The following is a 13,515-nucleotide window of genomic DNA, read 5'->3' as shown; positions in this document are numbered from 1 at the left end:
GATCAGACTGAGTTTGACATTTGATTCAATATTTTTAGTATTCAGTAATAGTATTAGTTCTTCTAATTTGGGTCAGTTTAAAAGATATGTTGTAAGGTATGCATAGAAAATGTGAGCAGTGCTCCTGTTGGCCTCTTGATCATAAACTTCAGCGGAGCAGTAAAGGATTCCATGTGATTCAAACTGAAATTCTTTCCTTAGTTCCTGTAAGAACTTAAATAACTTAAATGTAAAATACCTTTTTTAGTTTTATTAGTTTTAGGCCTCTGAAAAACCTTGAAGCATGGAAATGAGGCAAGGAATTGTACTCATTGAAGTATAAATGACTGCCCACTTCAAAATCTTCGTTGTGTTTATACACAAATGTACTTAACATAAATCAGAGGCACTTTGTAGATGCTTTGCTGACTAGTTCATCTCTGTAGAAACACAGAAATCAGACCCATTTTGTAAAGCAGAAAGTCATGTCACGTGGAACATGTCCTGTATATATTTCATACATGGTAATGGAGTCTTAATGATAAATGCAAGGTGATAATTTAATGATGGGATTAGTCTGATCACTTAATATGCACAATCCTGGAAGTGAATTACTTGCATCAGATATAGTGGTATTTATTATTCTGTACAGAGAGAAAAAATACATATAAAAACATATGCTTACATTACATGCACGCAGATTTCATGCTCCATAAATCTTTTCTATTTTTTAATTTACCTTTCTCTAAATGATGTGCATGGAATATGCCTTATTACAGAAAAATGCTGTTCATAATTTGACTACGTGGAAAAGTGCCTATGATGGTAATGCTAGTAAGGCAAATAAGACAAATTATTATATCAGTTTACTACATCACCAGTTAACATTTTATATTGTGATGTTTAAAAACAAAAGTTTATACCTCAAATGTGTATTTTATTTTACAATCATCTGTGGGCTGGGATGTGGGAGTATGGGAAGGTTGGGGAGGGGAGGTTTATTCACCACAGCCGCTAATCGGAATCTTCAAAAAAATTCTGTATGCCCACTAAAATTTTTCTCTGTTTGCCATTTCTGGTAACTATCATGAACACAGACAAGTAACTCTTTCTTAACTAAATTGGATAGCTTTATTTTACAAAGGTATGGAAAGTTTACAAAGCAGTATCTAAATCTAATTATCATTAGTTGCATTTGCACTAAATGTTAATGATATACTTTTGCAATTATTCTGTAAATAAAATGATTACACTAAAAATATTTGTATTAAAAAAAAAGGAGAAAAGGAAAGGATGCATTTTACCTTTGGATAACTGCACTAGTACTACACTAGAGTTAATCCTGTCCATCCAGGTTTAGAAATGAGTAGGGGAATATGAACAGAATTTAAAAGAGTTCAAAATTTGGAGAGGTACTAGCCCTTTAGACAATATTCAGACCCTCTAGAATTATTTCTATATGGCTAATTCCTACATACTGAATATACGTGATGTGTTTTCATCCACAGTTATTTCCTACTCCTCTTTCCCAAGCCAAAAAAAAAAAAAATTATCTTTTTACTCTCTTTTCTACTCAGTTACTTTTTGTACTGCGATAGAAACTTGAAAACTATTGGGGTTTTGTCCCCTGAGTGCCCACCGTACAGTTCAAGAGAGCACAGTGCTTCAGTTAGAATCCAGAGCTCCTGATTTGGAGGTAGAGAGTGATCATAGCAGCTACAAGTTTGGGATCGCTACAGGAGCAGCCAGACCAGGGATGGGGATGTCTGGGAGGGAGGTGTGAGAATACAAAAGAAGGAAAAGGAGGAATAGCTTTCCCGTTTTCTCAGTTTCATCAACTAATTTGTACACCTGTCCAACATTAGTGTCAATTGCTGTTGAGAAATTTTTAGTTGGGCTGAGCTGGTTCTCTTGTGAAATTGTGCTGGTTATCTTTAAGCTTATCAGTTGTTTGTCCAATTAAATAAAAACTTTCACCAGTATTTAGTCCACGTTGTTCAGATGATGTATTTGGATTATTGTCATTGTTCATCTACAAACTCAAAACATAATCATTTTAAAGTACCTTGGGAGTGTATAGAGTGTAACTATTCTATAATAGCTTTATGATCCTAATGATGTTTTTAAAAAATAATAAAGTTGGATCTTCCATGTTACAATCACAAAATTAAAATCAGTATTTAAAAGTGGAAAAGTATTAAAATATTATGGACAAATGTGTTTGCTTGATTGTTTTCCTTAACCCTGAGGTACTGCCCTACACAATTCTCTGAGTAGTTAAGAGCTTATAATCTTCTAGTTCAATATTATTCAAACTATAGGTTGTAACCCAGTTACGGATCAAGAAAACTATTGAGTTGTGACCTAATTTTTTTAAAAAAATAGAACAGAATGGAATAATCAAATACATAGTATATAATAAATATTCTGTGAATTTTTTCATATGTATATGTGTATATATTGTGGGTTACAATTTAAAATGAATTTCTTACTATGTATCGTGGTCCAAAAGTTAGACCATATACAGTTGGATATTTCTAACATGAAAACAGTGCCAGTCAATCATCCACATTTATAATTTAACTATATGCACTTAGCCATAAATAAATCATCTCTCATTGATTTAAATAATATTGCCAGCTCCACTTGTTACACTCAGAGAATGTATTCCCTAGAACAACCAGGAAATGGGAAGTGTGGATTTGCAGTTAACTCCGGCAGTGGGTTCCCTCATCGTTACATTGAAAGGCATTGAGCATATTTCTCTCCTCTAATCCAAGGTACATACCATCCAAACAATATGACCTCAAGCCAACTACTTAAATCTTGTGAGATGCTAGAGAAAATATCTGGCTGTTGTGTTGAATTTATTGACAGATGATTGTCATTGTTCATGTACAAACTCAAAACATAATCATTTTAAAGTGCCTTGGGAGTGTATAGAGTCTAACTATTCTGTAATAGCTTTATGATCCTAATGATGTTTTTCAAAAATATCATGCCCTCATGGCACACTTTCAAGGAGTTTTTAAAGAGTGATTTTAAGTATATGCAGTTTTTGCCTTAGTCTTGACTTGGGAATATAACCTGCAAATAAGGTGTAGTTTAACTATTTCAAGTTGAGTTGCTTTTATAATATCTTCCAGATTTTCTTGCCATTATTTTAACTAGGTTACAGGTGGGACTCATAGTGTTGGCATTTGCATTGTCTACCCACTAAGAAATTTTCTATGAACCCTCCATATCTGTACACTTTGAATAGCCTTAATATCATAAAGTATTTGGCCTCTTTATTCTCTTCTCTCCCACAGCATTCTATAAGTTTAGCACTAGAACAAATCTAAAAGGTATTTGAAGTTTCTAAAAGATGCCCAACCAGGAAATTCTTAGCACCCAGTCTTTGTTGAGGTGCTGAATGAGGATGTCTCCATTAAGTGTCTGACACACACCAGGTCTGCATTTCATCTAACTCCTCTCCTTACAATACTGGTGGTGGTGGTGGTGGTGGTGGTACCACCACTATTTTACAAATAAACAGGCCAGGGTTCCAGGTCCATGAAGTAATTCTAATAAAAGTCATTCCTTTAAGACTGCTAATTTTGATGCCTACGTATTTAATATCTAGAATATAGTGTTTGATGGGCTAAAGAGACATGCTTGAAGGACTTTTGAGGTACAGGTCTTAACACCACATTGGCTTCACAAAATCCTAAATACCTATGTGTCATAAAGTTCCACCAGATACATGAATTTGACTATCATTTGATGCCTTAACTGCTTTCCTATCCTCCAGCTTAGAGAGATGAAATGGAACTCAGTTATAAAACACCACTGCAGACAAGCCCAAGGAGGGTATTTGATCTCAGATTTTTCAATCCAAGGATGTGAGTTCCAACGTAGCTGTCACTGTTTTGTGAGCCACCTGCTGCAAAATGACCATTGAAGTAGTGACTAAAGCTTTGAATTCACTCCTGGTCAGTTTACTGTGGTTCTTTTATATTACTATTCCTTGAAATTGGGAGGGCTAAGTGGTAGCTGGGTCCAGCAGTACAGAAGGTGTGTGGCAGCCAAATCAAGATAGCATCCAAACCTTAGCATAGGGATAGCACTAATTATCTTGCACTCCAAACAATGCCCAGAGCAAATGTTTATTGAGCACCTACTACTTGCCATGCAGTATTCCAGAACTGGGAATAACAGCAATAAACAACAACTGGCCTACATTATTTTTGTCATAACCAAAGTTTTTAGAAATGGATCTAAACTAAGGAAATACGCTTTGAGATCAGGAGCTTTGAATAAGGTGCATTGAACAATAGCCACATTTAAGATACGCAAAAGTGTTTTTTCAATTCTTGGTTCTCAGCTGTGCTCTCAAAAGGTCGATGGGAAATGGGCTGTTGCTGTGTTTTATCAAGTCCACCAATTTCTGTGCACATTGATAGCACAAAATTAATTGGTAAGCTTTTCTACTCTGTTGATTATTCATTTTAATTTAAAACTACCATTTAATTGATGGTTTGTGACTTTTGACTTTTCATGCCTAACATCCAATAGATTTTTATGTTACTTCTAAGTGCATTTCTCTCCATGTTCCTGGGTACCATGTATTCAACATACCAAGAGGGAGTGAGACTTAGAAGCTGGAAGACCAGAGTTTTTCTGGCTCTCTCACTTGAACAGCTTTGATCTTGCCAAGTCATTTCAATGTCTCTAAATCTTCTCTTCTATAAAATAATACAAGATCACCTACCATAGCTCATCACAGGGTTATTTGGGGAAGAGGGAGATAATGTGTTCAAAATGCTTTGAAAACTTTAAAGCACTATGCAAATGCAAGGAATTTAGTCAACCACAAGTACATGCTCTTTTGAGTGCTAGAGATACGAAGATAAGTAAGACAGGAATGACAGCAGGATATGAGCATTTTGGGGCTTTGAGCCCGAAGTAAGTCACCTGGCTTGTCTGGGGTTTAGCTTACAGGAGTATGTCCTGGAAGGGAAAAAACTAGGAAGAGGCAGAGGCAGTTGGCGAAAAACCTTGAAAACTATGGGCAGTAGTTTGCTTTTCATTCTACCAATAGGAGTCACTGAGGGTTTTTTTGAGCATTATTGTTTCACACACCTGAGAAACCTCAGTGGGACTTGGTGCCTGGTTTTGTTTGGATGTGGAATAAATCAATGTTTTTACTTGTAAATAATTCCCATGCTAATGTCAGAAATGGGGAGGAGAAATGAGTTTTTAAAACTTTTAATGCTAATGTCAGAAATGGGGAAGAGAAATGAGTTTTTAAAACTTGAGAAATGGAAGTGATAATGTCTCAGACCTGAACTGCCTAGCAGTCCCTCCCATGTTTATAAAATATTAACTGTTAAGAGTTAAGAGCTGGAAAAATCAATGTAGAGATGAGAGTCTCCGAAGTGGTTGCTTTGCCTTTCTCCTTATATTTTGTTCCTCCTCCTGCCACCATCAAATTATTCTTTAATACATAATGCCTCCTGCTAAAAATGTTTTAATAGTGCTCTTATCTCCAGGACTGAGTTCACGGTCCTTGCCTTCAGTCAGATGTCCAAGGTATCTTTTAAAACTTGGGCCTTACCCAATGGGCCTTACCAACCAAACTGGTCTTGGTCCCCTCTACAAATAAATCAACCCAGCCAGGTGGATTTACCGTGTCACTCAGCAATGCATGCTTACCTTCTAAGGGACTTCTCTTTCCTCCCTTTAGGTAACATCCAAAACATACTTCAGGGTCTCAATAGGAATTATACCAGTTCCCTCAACCCTTCCTCTTCAGTTCTGTTGTATGTGCTTGTGTTGTATGTGTATGTGTTGTATTCATTCTTGGGTTATGTAACTACAACAGTCTCCCTTTATCTACAGGGGATATATTCCAAGACCCCCAGTGGATGCCTGAAACCATGACTAATACCAATCCCTACCTATACTATGCTTTTTCCTATACATACATACGTGTGATAAAGTTTAATTTATAAATTTGGCACAGATTAACAATAACTAAGAATAAAATAGAACAATTATAACCATATACTGTAATGAAAGTTACGTGATTGTGGTCTCTAATAAGACAGCTACTAAGTGACTAATGGGCAGGTGATAACAGCCTGAATGCACTGGACAAATGGATGATTCATGTCCCAGGTGGAACGGAGCAAGACGGTGTGAGATTTTATCACTATTCAGAATGGTAGCAAACAGTTTAAAACTTACGAATTGTTTATTTCTAGATTTTCTCATTTAATATTTTTGGACTACAGGTAACTGAAGTTGCTGAACATGAAACCGTGGCTAAGAGGGCAGATTAATGTACCATGACATTGCTTAGATATCAGAATGTCTAAATTAGGGTTTCCAGGTGGGACTTCCCCCCCGTTCTCAGGAATTTTTTTCACTTTGCTGTTCCCAAATCCTGAGATATAAACTGTTTTCTGTTCTCCACGATGAATCATTTCCACAAAGTGACGGCCGATACTACCAACCACCTGGGTTCAAGGAGCCAATTTTCCCGATGTCCCGACCAACTTTTCTTGGGATTCGGGAAAGGAAAAAAAAAAAATCCTGAGAATGGGCGGGAATTCCTGCCTGGAAACCCTAGTCTAAATCAACAAAAACTCAGATCCTTCTCTTTGAAAAGTCTAGCCTCAAAGCAATCACACCGTGTAAAGCCTATTTCTCTGTCCCCTCCTGTGTCTATTCTGCTTTCTCTCCGGGAAGCTTGAGCCCACATCCTGATAATTCCAGCCCAACTGAACCCTATCCCAGAAGCTGCCAGCTTTCATAGTTGAGAACGCGTGACCCAAGTAGCCGGGCACAGCTCGCCCCTGTCCGCATCTATGTGGTTTGGGTTCTGGGAGAGCTGAGAGCTCAGCAAACCAACGTTCCCGCACCCACCATGGCCTGCCTGGGACATCCACTCACTACCTTGCCCACAGGGCAGAGTCCCATGGTAAAGGAGCCATGCCCCATGCATTGTCATGGGCTGCATGTGACTGCCAGGCGTGAGGGTCCTGACTTTGCAGGACAGAGCTTCAATGTCTTGGTCATAGGCTCCCGCCCTCCCACACTCCCAGCTCATTTTAGAAATCACTCCCAGAATGATCTGTCTGTATCTCCAACAGGTGGTGTTTGTGTGAGCATCTCCCTTTGCACTGAATTTCTGGGCCATTTCTTTTCCTGTATTTCCATCCTTCGTTCTTCTAAGATGAAAACAAAAGAAAAAGATAGAAGGTATTAAATTTAAAAATACATATACTATATGGTCTAGCAGCTACAATAATAAGCTTATTGGCCCAACTGGCTTGTAAGCCTCAGAACATAGGGCCCCACCTAAAATCAGCCATTTCAATGAATGTATGTATGAGGCAGCAAATAAGTAGTGAAAAAAAAGTTGATAGTTTGTTTTATACCTGAAAGTAATACAGTATTGTATGTCAACTATAATTAAAAAACAACCAAAAACCCTCACTAAAAGTATGGATAGGTTGTGAAAAGGAGCAAATGGAGTTGAGACAGGCAGAGGGTTTTTAACCTCAATGAGAAGGTACATACTTGACAACAGAAGGAATAAAAGGAGGGTAAAGCTGTCCTCCAAGAAGGATATATTAAATACCAAAGGCTGAGATCCAGGAAGGCACACACCATCATCATCTTTTCCTCTAGGACTTAAGATTTGCAAAGACCCAAATCTCCCGGCAAGGGATAGTGGCAGATGTGCAAGGAATTGGGAAGCAAATGCCATGGCATCACAAGGATGTGGGCTGCAAGGAGTTAAGTAGTTAGCTGTGCAGCTGCTGAGGAGTGATGACAAGGGAGGTGATTGACAAGGTGCCTCTGCTCAGAACCCCTAGGATGCTCTGTGAAAGGTACCAGGCTGCTCCTGAAACTAAATATACAGCAGATCCTTATCACAGCCATTAGAAAAATGCCTCATGTTTCCATCTTTGGATGATAGAATGATTTTGTTGTATGAGAGGAGAGCATATATAATAGCATTTCGTAGAATATGGAGAGCTAGATAAAGCCTTAGGAGCCAGCTAATCCAGCCGTCTCATTTTACGAATAAGGGAACCAAGGAAAAGAGACATGACGTGAATAGCCGAAGGTCTCACAGCTAGTTAGTGGCAGCTACGACTGAAACATCTCTAAATGAGCTCCCTCAACACTGCCGTCATCTTCCCATTTTAAGTGACTGTTATTTTCTCTATGGAGTAAGTTCTAATTGTATTATTGTGTCAGCCATTCAACAACATGGAGTACCTCTAAATTTAAGGTACTGTGCTAAGATCACAAGAAAAGACTTGGTCCCTGTCTTTGAGAGAACTCAGAAGGAAAATGTGGGCAAGATTTACCACTGGAGTACAGAAAAAAGATCTTCAATTTTTATTTGCATATATTTTTGTATTTTAGTTTTTGTTTGATAATGTACATAATTCAATATAATCCATCAAGAAATACCCATTTATTGGAAGTATGTATCCAAATCGTTTTTCTGATGGGGTGTTCAAGGTTTGGATTCTACTGGCCTAATTAGGCACTGTGCCAAGCAAGTTAAAGATGGGCCTTTCCCCAAGAACTTTCCATTCAATGTTGCAATTATCCAGGCTATACCAGCAAGCCAACTTTAAGCTTTGGCTGCTACCCAAAAAAGAAGAAAGAGCCATGGCCAGAGGTAAGCAGGCTCTCCATACATATCTGAGTATATTTTGCTATTAAGAGCAATAAAGGTTTAAGAATGAGGTTATACCCTACATCAGAAGAGGCGGAGGCAAGAAGTGGACCACCACTTGATGGCTTAACTAAGAGCCCTTTGAGGCTACATATAGCCCAAGTGAAATGGACAGTGAAATGGCCAGAGATTTAGAGGTTCCTGTGTTATCATCTTGGGGCGCGTCAGGGCTGGAAGAGCTGGCAGTGAGGCTTTTCCATCACACGTCATCTCAGACTAACAATGCTCTGGATTTGCTTTATTGTGTCCAGCACTTCTAACATACAATTCCAGCTGATTTTAGAGTGGAGACAGACAGTATTGTTCTCAATGTCCCTCAGCCTTACCCCACCCACTAAGCCCTGCTGACCATTTCAAATTGCAAGTGACAGGAAAGCAGAGGTCCATGATTAACAGGCTAGGTGACCAGAGCCCTTCTGTTTTGCATTACTTCCCCATGATTTCTTGCCAAGTTTCCTCGAGGTGCCTTTGTGCTTTATGTTAGCAGCTGGCACAGGCCTCACCCTTTGATGCTCGCTGCCAACTGGCTTCAGAACTAAGCAGTCGGAATGGTCTATGTGATCAGTGTGTTGCTTCTGGGTAATGCTGCGCCAGGGCTGCAGTGCTGGGAAGTTAAAGTGCAATGGAGTCAAATTTGGAAACAGAGGGGGTGAGGTGAGAATGGTGAGTGGATAGTGGTGTGTACAAACCTCTTCAAATGCAGGCTGACTTTACTTGGTTGCTTTTGTCCCCCACTCTTTTTATTTAAGTTTTTATTAATATAGTTAGTATACAATATTATATTAGTTTCAGCGGTACGCCATACTTACTCAACATTTATAGACCTAAAGCAGTGATCACCATAAGTCCAGCAACCCTCTGACACTGTACTATGCTATCACAATATTATTGACTATATTCCCTATGCTATAGTCTACATCCCTATCACCACTTTTTACCAACCAACTTGTGCTGCTTCATTCCTTCCCCTCTTTTCACCCACCTGCAGCCACCCTCCCATCGGGCAACTATCAGAAGGTTTTCTGTATCTATGAGTTTCTGTTTTTTGTTTGTTTATTTTGTTCATCAGATTCCACATTAAGTGAAATCACATTGCATCTCTCCTTCTCTGTCTCACACTCAGCACAATACCTTCCAGGTCCATCCATGCCTCAATTGGCAAGAACCCATTCCCTTCCATGGCTGAGCAATATTCTATTGTATGTACCACCTCCTCTTTATCCATTCATCCATTCAGGGACACCCAGGCTGCCTCCATATCTTGGCCATTGTAAACAATGCTGCAATGAATATATAGATGCACAGGTCCCCTTGAAGTAGTGTTTTGGATTTCTCTGGATAAATACCCAGAAGTGGGATTACTGGGTCCTTCTTTGTCTCTTGTTATACCTTTGTTTTAAAGTCTCTCTGGTGTAAGTATTGCTACCCCAGCTTTTTTTGTTGTTGTTTTGTTTTGTTTTCATTTTCATGAAATAACTTTTTCTATCCTTTTACTTTCTACCTGTGTGTGTCTTTCGATCTGAAGTGAGTCTCTTGTAGGCAGCATGTATAAGGATTTTGTTTTCTTATCAATTCAGCTCTTCTATGTGTTTTGATTGGAGCATTTAATCCATTTACATTGAAGGTAATTGTTAATAAATAGCTATTATCATTTTATTCATGATTTTGAACATTTATTTATTTATTTATTTATTTTCCATCTTAAAGAAGTCCCTCCAACATTCCTCGTAATACTGTGTCTGGGAAACTCTTTATCTGTCCTTTGATTTAAATGTTAGCTTTGCTGGGTAGAGTAACCTTGTAGGTCCTTGCTTTTCAACACACTGAATATTTTGTGCCAATCCCTTCTGGGCAGCACAGTTTCTGTTGAGAAATCAGCTGACAATCTTATGAGGACTCCCTTATAAGTTATTAGTTCCCTTTCTCTTGCTGCTTTTAAGATTCTTTGTCTTTAACCTTTGTCATTTTAATTATGTGTCTTGGTGGCGGCCTGTTAGGGTTCATCTTGTTTGGGACTCTGCACTTCCTGGGTTTGTATGTCTATTTCCTTCACCAGGTTAGGAAAGTTTTCGGTCATTATTTCTTCAGATAGGTTCTCAGTCCCTTGCTTTCTCTCTTCTCCTCCTGGTGTCCCTATGATGCAAATGTTGTTACACTTGATGCTTTCTCAGAGTTCTCTTAAACTAGCCTCATTATTTTCATTTCTTTTTTCTTTTTGCCTTTCTGACTGGGTGTTTTCTACTAACTTGTCTTGAATCACTAATTCAATCCTCTGCTTCATTTAGTCTGCTGGTGATTCCTTCTAATACATTCTTTATTTTAGTTATTGTATTCTTCACTTCTGACTGGTTCTTTTTTTTAATGGTTTCTATGTTCTTTCTTATGCTTGCTATCTGTCGAAGTTTTCACTAAGTTCCTTAAGCATCCTTATACTCAGTGTTCTAAACTCTGTCCCTGGTATATTGCTTGCCTCCATTTCATTTCATTCTTTTTCTGGAGTTTTCTCCTGTTCTTTTATTTGGGACATATTTCTGTTTCCTCATTTTGGCTGCCTCCCTGTGTTTATTTCTATGTATGAGGTAGATCTGCTATGTCTTCCAGTCTCAGCTGGATGGCCTTATGTTGTAGGTGCTCTATGGGGCCCTGGCACAGTCACCCTGGTCACCTGCTCTGGGTGCTCCAGGTGTGTCCCTTGCATGGGTTGTGTGTGCCCCCGTTAGTTGAACCTTGATTGCTATTGGCATGTCATTGGGTGGTATTGACCCTCAAGCTGATTGGCTGTGGAGTCTGGTGACATCCATAGCTTACAGGCTGCTGTGCAGGGGTTTACCCCATGGAGTGGAATTCGCCCCAGTTGGCCTGGTGCCTGTTGAGACCACCCTTTGTGTGTGCAGTTTGTGGGGCTATTTGGACAGTGCTCTGCTCTGGTCTGAAGCCAACCTCCAAGTATGTTGGTCCTGGGGCCTCTTGGGAGGGGCTCCGGTGCAAGCCCAGGGCAGCCACTGCCTGTGACCAGCCGAGGACTACCTGGTAGGAGCTACAAAGCAATCTGTAGTTTTCACTTCCTATGCTCAAGTTGGAGGCTCGTGGGAGAGGCCATGCTGCGAACCAAGGACAGTTGCCACCAGTACCAGGCCTGGGGTAGCTCCACAAAAAGCCAGAACATCCTGAGGCCAGCTGCCACCTGCCAGCTCCCTTAAGGTTCAGCCAGTGATAAAGCCTCATGGGGTATGCAAGTTGTGTGAGCCAGGGTGTCAGGGAGTGACTAGTGGGAAGAGTTGTGGTCACCAGGGTAATGTAGTCTCTGGCTTGGTGCGAGTGCTGAGCCTGGAGCTACTCTGCAAAACGCTCAGAGCACACTGAAGCCAGCCGCTGCCTGCCTGGGTCCCACAGACTCCGATAATTTTCCAAGAAAGAGTGCAGTGTGAGCAGGGTTGGCTGCTCGCAAGAAAGTGGAGTTGGGGGAATTTGGTAGGTCAGGGTCCCAGCAGAGTTCACCAGACCAATGAGATTCAGATTTGGCTGTGGAGGAGGGCTCAACACAGGAAATACGGCGCCTGCCTGCCAGCCGCGTGGGAGAAAGCTCCCTCACAGCGGAAGTGGCGACTGTCCTCCAGCCCCTGCTCTGCAGCCACACACCTCAGTCTGCTCCCCCGCATACCTCCAAATCCTTTTGAGTCACCGTCCCTCCGCCGGAGACCAGGGTGAGTACCTTCAAGCGAATGAGTCTGTGCACGGGCCATTTAAAAGGACTTTAGGGGTTTCTCGCAGCCTTTATTCCCACCTGGATGGTCAGAATCCCGTTTTTCACAGCCAGATGTTGTGGGGGGCTCCTCTTCCTGGCACCAGTATTCTGGGCTGGGACTGGGGTCCCTCACTCCCTTGGGGAAACCTCCATGGCTGAGATATTCCTGTTGATTCTCAACCACTGGAGGTTTGGGACCATTTCGTGTCTCTGCCTCTACCCGCCTCGACGTGGCTTTATATCCTTAGTTATAAAACTTCTGTTCAGGCACACTTCGGATGGTTCTCCAGGTTGACTTTTATCATTTAGTTGTAATTTTAATATTCACAGAAGAAGGCATGATTTATCTACTCTGCCATCTTGGATCTGTCTGTCCTTGTCCCCTCTTATTTGACGCTTTGGGAGAGCAGGAAACAAGGGGTAGGAAAATGAGGGGAATGAATGGCTAAAATTCATTCCATCTATTGAAGATGTGGAGAGATGTCTAGTGTTGGGGGGGGTAGGGAAGGTCATAGGTGGAAGGCGGAAACACCAAAATCAAATAACATGCTTTATAGTTAGTTGTTATTTCTCTAGGATTAATTCTAATTCTTATTAACCACGTGATCTCTACATGGTGTTTTCCAATTGTGTGCTTCTGAATAAACACAGTTTTCTAATACCGTTCATTCTGTAATACCAGTCCACTCATACTGAAATCCACAACTGTTAGAGCAACAGCAGCAGCAGCGTGTTATCCAAGTCCTGACCCCACCCCAGACCAGGGGAATAAGAAATTCGGGGGGTGGAGCCAAGTCCTCCAAGTGAGTATACTGCTAACTTCAGCTGGAGAAACACTGGAGTAACACTTTTGTGTTTTACTTCCTAACTCCAGCTGTTAGCTCAAGGTTCTCTATTGGCCTTAGGGAGCAAGTGTTATCCTGACAGAAGAGTGCCCATACCTCCCTCAGCAGCTCTCAAACTTGCTCAGGAGGAAAAGAAAAGGGGGTGTGGGGGGAGGGAGTAAACATGTTCCATTACAGTGAAAAAGGAATGTCGCAATGTA

The sequence above is a fragment of the Rhinolophus ferrumequinum genome, chromosome 7, assembly GCF_004115265.2.
Source record: "Rhinolophus ferrumequinum isolate MPI-CBG mRhiFer1 chromosome 7, mRhiFer1_v1.p, whole genome shotgun sequence".
Lineage (NCBI taxonomy): Eukaryota > Metazoa > Chordata > Mammalia > Chiroptera > Rhinolophidae > Rhinolophus > Rhinolophus ferrumequinum.
The sequence above is the reverse complement of the archived record's forward strand: the minus strand, read 5'-3'. Positions refer to the sequence as shown.